The following is a 14,106-nucleotide window of genomic DNA, read 5'->3' as shown; positions in this document are numbered from 1 at the left end:
GACCATCCGATTCACACCACCTCGTGACATTTTTCTCAATCCTACTACTGAATGGCCTTTTAGAAACCCTTACAATGCGCATCACCCCGCGATGTTTTTCAGAAACCTAACCTATTTGACACTGCATGTTTCCTGACCTCCCCATGCTGACCACCCCTGGAGCTTTTCTCCTTCCTTCATTGCCACTCAGTGCCTTTCCTAATTCAGGCCCTCCGATTCACACCACCCCTGATGATTTTCTCACTCCTACTAGTGAATGGTGTGTTAGAAACCCTAATAATGCACACCACCCCTCAATGTTTTTCAGAAACCCATCCTACATTGCCACTGCATGATTCCTGACCTCCCCATGCTGACCACTCCTGGAGCTTTTCTCCATCCTACATTGCCACTCACTGCCTAAACTGATTCAGGCCCTCTGATTCACACCACACCGTGAGGTTTTTCTCACTCCTACTACTGAATGGCCTGTTAGAAACCCTTACAATGCGCACCACCCCGCGATGTTTAACAGAAACCTATCCTACAGTGCCACTGCATGATTCATGACCTCCCCATGCTGACCACCCCGTGGTGATTGTCTCCAACCTACATTGCCACTCACAGCCTATCCTGAGCCAGACCATCCGATTCACACCACCTCGTGACAATTTTCTCAATCCTACTACTGAATGGCCTTTTAGAAACCCTTACAATGCGCATCACCCTGCGATGTTTTTCAGAAACCTATGCTATTTGACACCGCTTGTTTCCTGACCTCCCCATGCTGACCACCCCTGGAGCTTTTCTCCTTCCTTCATTGCCACTCAGTGCCTTTCCTAATTCAGGCCCTCCGATTCACACCACCCCTGATGATTTTCTCACTCCTACTAGTGAATGGCGTGTTAGAAACCCTAATAATGCACACCACCCCTCAATGTTTTTCAGAAACCTATCCTACATTGCCACTGCATGATTCCTGACCTCCCCATGCTGACCAGCCCATGGTGCTTTTCTCCATCCTACATTGCCACTCACTGCCTATCCTTATTCATGCCCTCGAATTCTAACCACCCCTTGATGTTTTTCTGACTCCTACTAGTGAATGGCCTTTTAGAATCCCTTACAATGCGCAACACCCAGCAATGTTTTTCGGAAACCTATCCTACATTGCCACTGCATTATTCCTGACCTCTTCATGCTGACCAGCCCATGGTGCTTTTCTCCATCCTACATTGCCACTCACTGCCTTTCCTGATTAAGGCCCTCCGATTCACACCACCCCTTGATGTTTTTCTGACTCATACTAGTAAATGGCCTTTTAGAAACCCTTACAATGTGCATCACCCAGTGATATTTTTCAGAAACTTATCCTATTTTCCACTGCATATTTCCTGACCTCCCCATGCTGACCACTCCTGGAGCTTTTCTCAATCCTACATTGCCACTCACTGCCTAAACTGATTCAGGCCCTCCGATTCACACCACACCGTGAGGTTTTTCTCACTCCTACTAGTGAATGGCCTGTTAGAAACCCTTACAATGCGCACCACCCCGCGATGTTTTACAGAAACCTATCCTATAGTGCCACTGCATGATTCATGACCTCCCCATGCTGACCACCCCGTGGTGATTGTCTCCAACCTACATTGCCACTCACAGCCTATCCTGAGCCAGACCATCCGATTCACACCACCTCGTGACATTTTTCTCAATCATACTACTGAATGGCCTTTTAGAAACCCTTACAATGCGCATCACCCCGCGATAGTTTTCAGAAACATATCCTATTTGCCACTGCATGTTTTCTGACCTCCCCATGCTGACAACCCCTGGAGATTTTCTCCATCCTTCATTGCCACTCAGTGCCTATCCTAATTCAGGCCCTCCGATTCACACCACCCCTGATGTTTTTCTCACTCCTACTAGTGGATGGCATGTTAGAACCCCTTGAAATGCACACCACCCGCGAATGTTTTTCAGAAATCTATCGTACATTGCCACTGTATGTTTCCTGATCTCCCCATGCTGAACAACCCGTGGTACTTTTCCCCATCCTACATTGCCACACACTGCCTATCCTTACTCAGGCCCTCCGATTAACACCACCACTGATGTTTTTCTCACTCCTACTAGTGAAGGGCCTTTGAGAAACCCTTACAATGCGCACCACCCCACGAAGTTTTTCAGAAACTATCCTACGTTGCCACTGCATCTTTCCTGACCTCCACATGCTGACCAACCCGTGGTGCTATTCTCCTCCCTACATTGCCACTCACTGCCTATCCTGATTCAGGCCCTGCGACTCACACAACGCCCTGTTGTTTTTCACTCCTACTAGTGAATGGCCGGTTAGAAACCCTTACAATGCGCACCACCCAGCGATGTTTTCCAGAAACCTATCATACATTGCCACTGCATCTTTCCTGACCTCCCCTTGCTGACCACCCCGTGGTGCTTTTCTCCATCCTACTTTGCCACTCACTGCCTATCCTAATTCAGGCCCTCCGATTCACAGCACCCCTGATGTTTTTCTCACTCCTATCACTGAACGGCCTGTTAGAAACCCTTACAATGCGCACCACCCCGTCATGTTTTTCAGAAACCTATCCTACTTTGCCACTGCATGTTTCCTGCCCTCCCCATGCTGACCACTCGTGATGCTTTTCTCAATCCTATATTCCCACTTACTGTCTATCCTGATTTCGCCCCTCTGATTCACACCACACCGTGATGTTTTTCTCGCCCCTACTAGTGAATGGCCTGTTAGAAACCCTTACAAAGCACACCATCCCGCGATGTTTTTCAGAAACCTTTACTACACTGCCAATGCATGTTTCCTGACCTCCCCATGCTGACCAACCCCTGGTGCTTTTTTCCATCCTACATTGCATATCACTGCCTATCCTAATTCAGGCCCTCCGATTCACACCACCCCGTGATGTTTTTCTCAACCCTACTAGTGAATGGCCTGTTAGAAACCCTTACAATGCACACCATCCCCCGAAGTTTTTCAGAAACTTATCCTACAGTGCCAATGCATTTTTCCTGACCTCCCCAATCTGACCAACCCGTGGTGCTTTTCTACATCCTAAATTGCCCCTCACTGCCTATCCTAATTCAGGCCCTCCGATTCACAGAACCCCTGATATTTTTCTCACTGCTATCACTGAATGGCCTGTTAGAAAACTTTAAAATGCGCACCACCCCGTGATGTTTTTCAGAAACGTATCCTACATTGCCACTGCATGTTTCCTGCCCTCCCCATGCTGACCACCCCTGGTGTTTTTCTCCATCCTTCATTGCCACTTACTCTCTATCCTGATTTCGCCCCTCTGATTCACACCTCACCGTGATGTTTTTCTCGCCCCTACTAGTGAATGGCCAGTTAGAAACCCTTACAATTTGCACCACCCCGCGATATTTTTGAAAGAATTTTCCTATATTGCCACTGCATCTTTCCTGACCTCCCCATGTTGACCACCCCGTGGTGCTTTTCTCCATCCTACATTGCCACTGCCTGCCTATTCTAATTCAGGCCCTCCGATTCACACCACACCGTGATGTTTTTCTCACTCCTACTAGTGAATGGCCTGTAAGAAACGCTTAAAATTCGCACCAACCCGCTATTTTTTTCAGAAACCTATCCTACATTGCCACTGCATGTTTCCTGACCTCCTCAGGCAGACCACCCTATGGTGATTTTCTCCTTCCTACATTGACACTCAGGGCCTATTTTGATTCAGGCCCTCTGATTCACAGCACCCCGTGATGTTGTTCTCACTCCTACTAGTGAATGCTCTGTTAGAAACCATTACAATGCGCACCACCCCGCGATGTTTTTCAAAAACCTATCCTACATTGACACTAGATGTGTCCTGACTTCCCCATGCTGACCTACCCATGGGGCTTTTCTCATTCCTACATTGTCATTCACTGCCTATCCGAATTCAGGCCCTTCGATTCACACCACCCTGATGTTTTACTCACTCCTACTAGTGAAGGGCCTTTAAGAGAGCCTTACAATGCACACCACCCCATGTTGTTTTTCAGAAACCTATCCTACATTTCCACTGCATGATTCTGGCCCTCCCCATGCTGACCAACCCTGGTGCTTTACTCCAACCTACATTGCCACTTACTGGCTATCCTGATTCAGCCCCTCCGATTCACACCACCCCGTCATGTTTTTCTCGCTCCTACTAGTGAATGGCCTTTTAGAAACCCTTACAATGGGCACAACCCCGCGATGTTTTTTAGAAACCTATCCTACATTGCCACTGCATGTTTCATGACCTCCCCATGCTGACCACCCCTGGTGCTTTTTCCATCCTACATTGCCACTCAGTGCCTATATTGATTCAGGCCCTCCAATTCACACCACACCATGATGTTTTTCTCACTCCTACTAGTGAATGGCCTGTTAGAAACCCTTACAATGTGCACCACCCTGCAATGTTTTTGAGGAACCTATCCTACATTGCCATTGCATGATTCCTGACCTCCACAGGCTGACCACCCCGTTCGGCTTTTCTCAATCCTAAATTGCCACTCACTTCCTATCCTGATTCAGGCCCTCCTATTCACACCACCCCGTGATGTTTTTCACACTTGTACTAGTGAATGGCCTGTTAGAAACCCTTACAATGCGCACCACCCCGCGATCTTTTTCAGAAACCTATCCTACATTGCCAATGCATGTTTCCTGACCTCCCCATGCTGACCAACCCGTGGAGCTTTTTAGCATCCTACATTGCCAATCACTGATTATCCTAATTAAGGCCCTCCGATTCACACCATCCCGCGATGTTTTTCAGAAACCTGTCCTACATTGCCAATGCATGTTTCCTGACCTCCCCATGCTGACCAACCCGTGTTTCTTTTTTCCATCCTACATTGCATATCACTGCCTATCATAATTCAGGCCCTCCGATTCACAACACACCGTGATGTTTTTCTCACTCCTACTAGTGAATGGCCTGTAAGAAACGCTTAAAATTCGCACCAACCCGCTATTTTTTTCAGAAACCTATCCTACATTGCCACTGCATGTTTCCTGACCTCCGCAGGCCGACCAACCTATGGTGATTTTCTCCTTCCTACATTAACACTCAGGGCCTATTTTGATTCAGGCCCTCTGATTCACAGCACCCCGTGATGTTGTTCTCACTCCTACTAGTGAATGGCCTGTTAGAAACCATTACAATGCGCACCACCCCGTGATGTTTTTCAAAAACTTATCCTACATTGCCACTGCTTGTGTCCTGACTTCCCCATGCTGACCTACCCATGTGGCTTTTCTCATTCCTACATTGTCATTCACTGCCTATCCGAATTCAGACCCTTCGATTCACACCACCCTGATGTTTTACTCACTCCTACTAGTGAAGGGCCTTTAAGAAACCCTTACAATGCACACCACACCATGATGTTTTACAGAAACCTATCCTACATTGCCACTGCATGATTCCTGCACTCCCCATGCTGACCAACCCTGGTGCTTTACTCCATCCTACATTGCCACTTACTGGCTATACTGATTCAGCCCCTTCGATTCACAACACACCGTCATGTTTTTCTCGCTCCTACTAGTGAATGGCCTTTTAGAAACCCTTACAATGGGCACAACCCCGCGATGTTTTTTAGAAACCTATCCTACATTGCCACTGCATGTTTCATGACCTCCACATGCTGACCACCCCTGGTGCTTTTTTCCATCCTACATTGCCACTCAGTGGCTATACTGATTCAGGCCCTCCAATTCACACCACACCATGATGTTTTTCTCACTCCTACTAGTGAATGGCCTGTTAGAAACCCTTACAATGTGCACCACCCTGCAATGTTTTTGAGGAACCTATCCTACATTGCCATTGCATGATTCCTGACCTCCACAGGCTGACCACCCCGTTCGGCTTTTCTCAATCCTAAATTGCCACTCACTTCCTATCCTGATTCAGGCCCTCCTATTCACACCACCCCGTGATGTTTTTCACACTCGTACTAGTGAATGGCCTGTTAGAAACCCTTACAATGCGGACCACCCCGCGATCTTTTTCAGAAACCTATCCTACATTGCCACTGCATGTTTCCTGACTTCCCCATGCTGACATACACGTGGGGCTTTTATACATCCTACATTGTCATTCACTGCCTATCCTAATTCAGGCCCTCCGATTCACGCCACCGCTGATGTTTTTCTCACTCCTAATAGTGAAGGGCCTTTAGGAAACCCTTACAATGCGCACCACCCCACGATGTTTTTCAGAAACCTATCCTACATTGCCACTGCATGTTTCCTGCCCTCCACATGATGACCTCCCCTGGTGCTTTGCTCCATCCTACATTGCCACTTACTGCCTATCCTGATTCAGCCCCTCCGATTCACACCACACACTCATGTTTTTCTCGCTCCTACTAGTGAATGGCCTGTTAGAAACCCTTACAATGCGCACCACCCCGCGATGTTTTTCAGAAACCTATCCTACATTGCCAATGCATGTTTCCTGACCTCCTCATGCTGACCAACCCGTGGTGCTTTTTTCCATCCTACATTGCATATCACTGCCTATCCTAATTGAGTCCCTCCGATTCACACCACCCCGTGATGTTTTTCTCACCCCTACTAGTGAATGGCCTGTTAGAAACCCTTACAATGCACACCATCCCCCGATGTTTTTCAGAAACCTATCCTACATTGCCACTGCATTTTTCCTGACCTCCCCAATCTGACCAACCCGTGGTGCTTTTCTACATCCTACATTGCCCCTTACTGCCTATCCTAATTCAGGCCCTCCGATTCACAGCACCTCTAATGTTTTTCTCACTGCTATCACTCAATGGCCTGTTAGAAAACCTTAAAATGCGCACCACACCGTGATGTTTTTCAGAAACGTATCCTACATTGCCACTGCATGTTTCCTACCCTCCCCATGCTGACCACCCCTGGTGTTTTTCGCCATCCTTCATTGCCACTTACTCTCTATTCTGATTTCGCCCCTCTGATTCACACTACACCGTGATGTTTTTCTCGCCCCTACTAGTGAATGGCCTGTTAGAAACCCTTACAATTTGCACCACCCCGTGATTTTTTTTCACACTCCTACTAAAGAATGGCCTCTTAGAAACCCATACAATGCACACCACACCGCGATGTTTTCCGGAAACCTATCCTACATTGCCACTGCAATTTTCCTGAGCTCCCCATGCTGACAACCCCGTGGTGCTTTTCTAAATCCTACATTGCCACTCACTGCCTATCCTAATTCAGGCCCTGCGATTCACACCACCCCGTGATGTTTTTCTTATCCTACTAGTGAATGGCCTGTTAGAAAGCCTTACAATGCGCACCACGCCGCGATGTTTTTCAGAAACCTATCCTACATTGCCACTGCATGTTTCCTAACCTCCCGTTGCTGACCACCCCGTGGTGCTTTTTTCCATCCTACATTGCCACTCACTGTCTATCCTAATTCAGGCCCTCTGATTCCGACCACCCCGTGATTTTTTTCTCATTCCTACTAGTGAATGGCCTGTTAGAAACCCTTACAATGCGCACCACCACACGATATTTTTCAGAAACCTATCCTACATTGCCACTGCATGTTTCTTGACCTCAAATGCTGACCACCCCGTCGTTTTTTTCTCCATCCTACATTGCCACTCACTGCCTATCCTGATTCAGGCCCTCCGATTCTCACCACCCCTTGATGTTTTTCTGACTCCTACTAATGAATGGCCTTTAGAAACCCTTACAATGCGCATCACCCCGCAATGTTTTTCAGAAACCTATCCTATTTGCCACTGCATGTTTCCTGACCTCCCCATGCTGACCACCCCTGGAGCTTTCCTTCATCCTACATTGCCACTCACTGCCTATCCTGATTCAGGCCCTCTGATTCACACCACACCGTGAAGATTTTCTCACTCTTACTAGTGAATGGCTTATTGGAAACGCTTACATTTTGCGCCAAACTGCGCTGTTTTTCAGAAACCTATCCTACATTGCCATTGCATGATTCCTGACCTCCCCATGCTGACCACCCTGTGTTGATTTTCTCCATCCTACTTTGCCACTCATTGCCTATCCTAATTCAGGCACCCTGATTCAAACCACCCCGTGATGTTTTTCACACTCCTACTGGAGAATGGCCTGTTAGAAACCCTTACAAAGCGCACCACCACGCGATGTTTTTCAGAAACCTATGCTACATTGCCACTGCATGTTTCCTGACGTCCCCATGCTGAGCACCCCTGCTGCTTTTCTCCAACTTACTTTGCCACTCACTGCCTATCCTAATTCAGGCCCTTCGATTCACACCACCCCGTGATGTTTTTCACACCCCTACTAGTGAATGGCCTCTTAGAAACCCTTACAATGCACACCACCCCTCAATGTTTTTCAGAAACCTATCCTACATTGCCACTGCATGTTTCCTGACCTCCCCAAGCTGACCAACCTGTGGTGCTTTTCTCCATCCTACATTGCCACTCACTGCCTATCTTAATTCTTAATTCTTTGCCTTACGATTCACACCACTCCGTGATGTATTTTTCACACCTAGTAGTGAATGGCCTGTTAGAAACACTTACAATGCGCACCACCCTGCGATGTTTTTCAGAAACCTATCCTACATTGACACTGCATGTTTCCTGATCTCACTATGCTGACCACCCCGTGGTGCTTTTCTCCATTCTACATTGTCACTCACTGCCTATCCTAATTCAGGCCCTCCGATTCGCACACCCCCTGATGTTTTTCTCACTCATACTAGTGAAGGGCCTTTAAGAAACCCTTACAATGCGCACCAACCCATGACGTTTTTCAGAAATCTATCCTACATTGCCACTGCATGTTTCCTGCAATCCCCATGCAGACCATCCCTGGTGCTTTTCTCCATCCTACATTGCCCCTTACTGCCTATCGTGATTCATCCCCTCCGATTCACACCACACCGTGATGTTGTTCTCGCTCCTACTAGTCAATGGCCTGTTAGAAACCCTTACAACTCTCACCACCCCACGATGTTTTACATAAACCTATCCTACATTGCCACTGCACGTTTCCTGACCTCCCCATGCGGACCAAACCGTGGTGTTATTTTCCTCGCTACATTGCCACTCACTGCCTATCCTGATTAAGTCCCTGTGATTCACACAACCCCGTGATGTTTTTCTCACTTCTACTAGTGAATGGCCTGTTAGAAACCCTTACAATGCGCACCACCCTGCGATGTTTTTCAGAAAGCTATCCTATTTGCCACTGCATGTTTGCTGACCTCCCCATGCTGACCACCCGTGGAGCTTTTCTCCATCCTTCATTGCCACTCAGTGCCTATCCTGTTTCCGGCCCTCTTATTCACACCACCCCTGACGTTTTTCTCACTCCTACTATTGAATGGCGTGTTAGAAACCCTTACAATGCGCACCCCCCGAGATGTTTTTCAGAAAGCTATCCTACATTTCCACTGCATGTTTTCTGACATCCTCATGCTGACCACCCCTGGTTCTTTTATCCATCCTACATTGCCACTCACTGCCTATCGTAATTCAGGCCCTCAGATTCACACCTCCCCGTGATGTTTTTCACACTCCTACTAGTGAATGGCCTGTTAGAAACCCTTACAATGCGCACCACAATGCGATGTTTTTCATAAACCTATCCTACATTGACAATGCATGTTTCCTGACCTACCCTTGCTGACCACCCGTGGTGCTTTTCTCCATCCTATATTGCCACTCACTGCCTATACTTATTCAGGCCCTCCGATTCACACCACACCTTGAAGATTTTCTCACTCCTACTAGTGAATGGCTTGTTGGAAACCCTTACATTTCGCACCACCCCGCAATGTTTTTCAGAAACCTATCCTACATTGCCACTGCATGATTTCTGACCTCCTCATGCTGACCACGCCGTGGTGCTTTTCTCCACTTTACATTTCCACTCAATGCCTATCCTGATTCAAACACTCCGATTCACAACACCCCGTGATGTTTTTCTCACTCTTACTAGTCAGTGACCTGTTAGAACCCATTACAATGTGCACCACCCCGCGATGTTTTTCAGAAACCTATCGTACAGTGCCACTGCATGATTCCTGACCTCCCCATGCTGACAACCCATGGTGATTTTCTGCATCCTACATTGCCACTCACTGGCTATACTTATTCAGGCCCTCCGATTCACACCATCCCTTGATGTTTTTCTCACTCCTATTAGTGAATGGCCTTTTAAAAACCCTTAAAATTCGCATCACCCCGCGATGTTTTTCAGAAACCTATCCTATTTGCCACTGTATGATTCCTGACCTCCCGATACTGACCACCCCTAGAGCTTTTCTCCATCCCAAATTGCCACTCATTGCCTATCTTAATTCAGGTCCCCGATTCACACCACTCCGTTATGTTTTTCACACTCCAACTAGAGAATGGCCTGTTATAAACCCTTACAACGCGCACCACCACGCGATGTTTTTCAGAAACCTATCCTACATTGCCACTGCATGTTTCCTGACGTCCCCATGTTGACCACCCGGTGGTGCTATTCTCCATTCTTCATTGCCACTCAGTGCCTATCCTAATTCAGGCCCTCCGATTCACACCACACCTGATGTTTTTCTCACTCCTCCAAGTGAATGGCGTGTTAGAAACCCTTACAATGCGCACCACTCCGCGATGTTTTTCTGAAAGCTATCCTACATTGCCACTGCATGTTTCCTGACGTCCCCATGCTGACAGCCTATGGTGCCTTTCTCGAACCTACATTGCCAATCACTGCCTATCCTAATTCAGGTCCCCCGATTCACACCACCCCGTGATGTTTTTCACACTCCTACTAGAGAATGGCCTGTAAGAAACCCTTACAAAGCTCACCACCACACAATGTTTTTAAGAAACATATCCTACCTTGCCACTGCATGTTTCCTGACCTCTACATGCTCACCAACCCGTGGTGCTTCACTACATCATATAATGCCACTCACTGCCTATCTTAATTCATGCCCTCTATTCACACTACCCCGTGATGTTTTTCACACCCCTACTAGAGAATGGCCTCTTAGAAACTCATACAATATGCACCACCCTGCGATGTTTTTCAGAAACTTATCCCACATTGCCAATGCATGTTTCCTGACCTCCCCATGGTGACCAACCCGTGGTGCTTTTCTCCATCCTACATTGCCAATCACTGCCTATCCTAATTCAGGCCCTCCAATTCACACCACACCATGATGTTTTTCTTGCCCCTACTAGTGAATGGCCTGTTAGAAACCCTTACAATGTGCACCACCCCGTGATGTTTTTCAGAAACCTATCCTACATTGCCACTGCAAGTTTCCTGACCTCCCCATGTTGACCGCCCCATGGTGCTTTTCTCCATCCTACATTGCCACTCACTGCCTATCCTGGTTAAGGCCCTCCGATTAACACCACACTGTGATGATTTTCTCACTCGTACTAGTGAATGTCCTGTTACAAAATCTTACCATGCGCATCACCCCGCGATGTTTTCCAGAAACCTATCCTATTTGCCACTACATGTTTCCTGACCTCCCCATGCTGACCATCCGTGGAGCTTTTCTCCATCCTTCATTGCCACTCAGTGCCTATCCTAATTCAGGCCCTCTGATTCACACCACCCCTGACATTTTTCTCACTCCTACTAGTGAATTGCATGTTAGAAACCCTTACAATGAGCACCACCCCGCGATGTTTTTCAGAAACCTATCCTACATTGCCACTGCATGTTTCCTGACGTCCCCATGCTGACCACCCCTGGTTGTTTTATCCATCCTACATTGCCACTCACTGCCTATCCTAATTCAGGCGCTGCGATTCACACCACCCCGTGATGTTTTTCACACTCCTACTAGTGAATTGCCTATTAGAAAGCCTTACAATGCGCACCACCCAGGCATGTTTTTCAGAAACCTATCCTACATTGCCACTGCATGATTCCTGACGTCAAATGCTGACCACCCCGTGGTTCTTTTCTCCATCTTACATTGCCAATCACTGCCTATCCTGATTCAGGCCCTCTGATTCACACCACCCCTCGATGTTTTTCTGACTCCTACTAGTGAATGGCCTTTTAGAAACCATTACACTGCGCATCACCCCGCGATGTTTTTCAGAAACCTATCCTACATTGCCACTGCATGATTCCTGACCTCCCCATGCTCACCACCCCTGGAGCTTTTCTATGTCCTACATTGCCTCTCACTGCCTATCCTGATTCAGGCCCTCCGATTCACACCACACCGTGAAGATTTTCTCACTCCTACTAGTGAATGGCTTGTTGGAAACCCTTACATTTCGCGCTTCCCCGCGATGTTTTTCAGAAACCTATCCTACATTGCCACTGCATGATTCCTGACCTCCCCATGCTGACCACCCCGTGGTGCTTTTCTCCACCTTACATTGCCACTCAATGCCTATCCTGATTCAAGCCCTCCGATTCACAACACCCGGTGATGTTTTTGTCACTCTTACTAGTCAGTTGCCTGTTAGAAACCCTTACAATGTGCACCACCCCGCAATGTTTTTCAGAAACCTATCCTAAAGTGCCACTGCATGATTCCTGACCTCCCAATGCTGACCACCCCGTGGTGATTTTCTCCATTCTACATTGCCACTCACTGCCTATACTTATTCAGGCCCTCCGATTCACTCCACCCCGTGATGTTTTTCTCACTCCTATTAGTGAATTGCCTTTAGAAACAATTAAAATTCGCATCACCCCGCGATGTTTTTCAGAAACCTATCCTATTTGCCACTGCATGATTCATTACATCCAGATTCTGACCACCCCTGGAGCTTTTCTCCATCCTACATTTCCACTCACTGCCTATCTTAATTCAGGCCCCCGATTCACACCACTCCGTGATGTTTTTAACACTCCTACTAGAGAATGGCCTGTTAGAAACCCTTACAAAGCGCACCACCACGCTATATATTTCAGAAACCTATCCTACAATGCCACTGCATGTTTCCTGACGTCCCCATGTTGACCACCCAGTGGTGCTTTTCTCCATCCTTCATTGCCACTCACTGCCTATCCTAATACAGGCCCTTCGATTCACACCACACCTGATGTTTTTCTAACTCCTCCTAGTGAATGGCGTGTTAGAAACCCTTAAAATGCGCTCCACTCCACGATGTTTTTCAGAAAGCTATCCTACATTGCCACTGCATGTTTCCTGACGTCCCATGCTGAGAGACTATGGTGTTTTCTCCATCCTACATTGCCACTTATTGCCTATCCTAATTCAGGCCCCCCGATTCAAACCACCCCGTGATGTTTTTCACACTCCAACTAGAGAATGGCCTGTTAGAAACCCTTAAAAAGCGCACCACCACGCAATGTTTTACAGAAACCTATGCTACATTGCCACTGCATGTTTCCTGACCTCTCCATGCTGACCAACCCGTGGTGCTTTACTAAATCATATATTGCCACTCACTGCCTATCTTAATTCAGGCCCCCTATTCACACCACCCCGTGATGTTTTTCACACTCCTACTAAAGAATGGCCTCTTAGAAACCCATACAATGCACACCACACCGCGATGTTTTCCAGAAACCTATCCTATATTGCCACTGCAATTTTCCTGAGCTCCCCATGCTGACAACCCCGTGGTGCTTTTCTAAATCCTACATTGCCACTCACTGCCTATCCTAATTCAGGCCCTGCGATTCACACCACCCCGTGATGTTTTTCTTATCCTACTAGTGAATGGCCTGTTAGAAAGCCTTACAATGCGCACCACGCCGCGATGTTTTTCAGAAACCTATCCTACATTGCCACTGCATGTTTCCTAACTTCCCGTTGCTGACCACCCCGTGGTGCTTTTTTCCATCCTACATTGCCACTCACTGTCTATCCTAATTCCGGCCCTCTGATTCCGACCACCCCGTGATTTTTTTCTCATTCCTACTAGTCAATGGCCTGTTAGAAACCCTTACAATGCGCACCACCACACGATATTTTTCAGAAACCTATCCTACATTGCCACTGCATGTTTCTTGACCTCAAATGCTGACCACCCCGTCGTTTTATTCTCCATCCTACATTGCCACTCACTGCCTATCCTGATTCAAGCCCTCCGATTCTCACCACCCCT

This window comes from Cavia porcellus, unplaced genomic scaffold (assembly GCF_034190915.1).
Source record: "Cavia porcellus strain 051 isolate PalLab524CR breed Dunkin Hartley unplaced genomic scaffold, mCavPor4.1 scaffold_18, whole genome shotgun sequence".
Lineage (NCBI taxonomy): Eukaryota > Metazoa > Chordata > Mammalia > Rodentia > Caviidae > Cavia > Cavia porcellus.
This window is presented reverse-complemented; position numbering follows the sequence as displayed.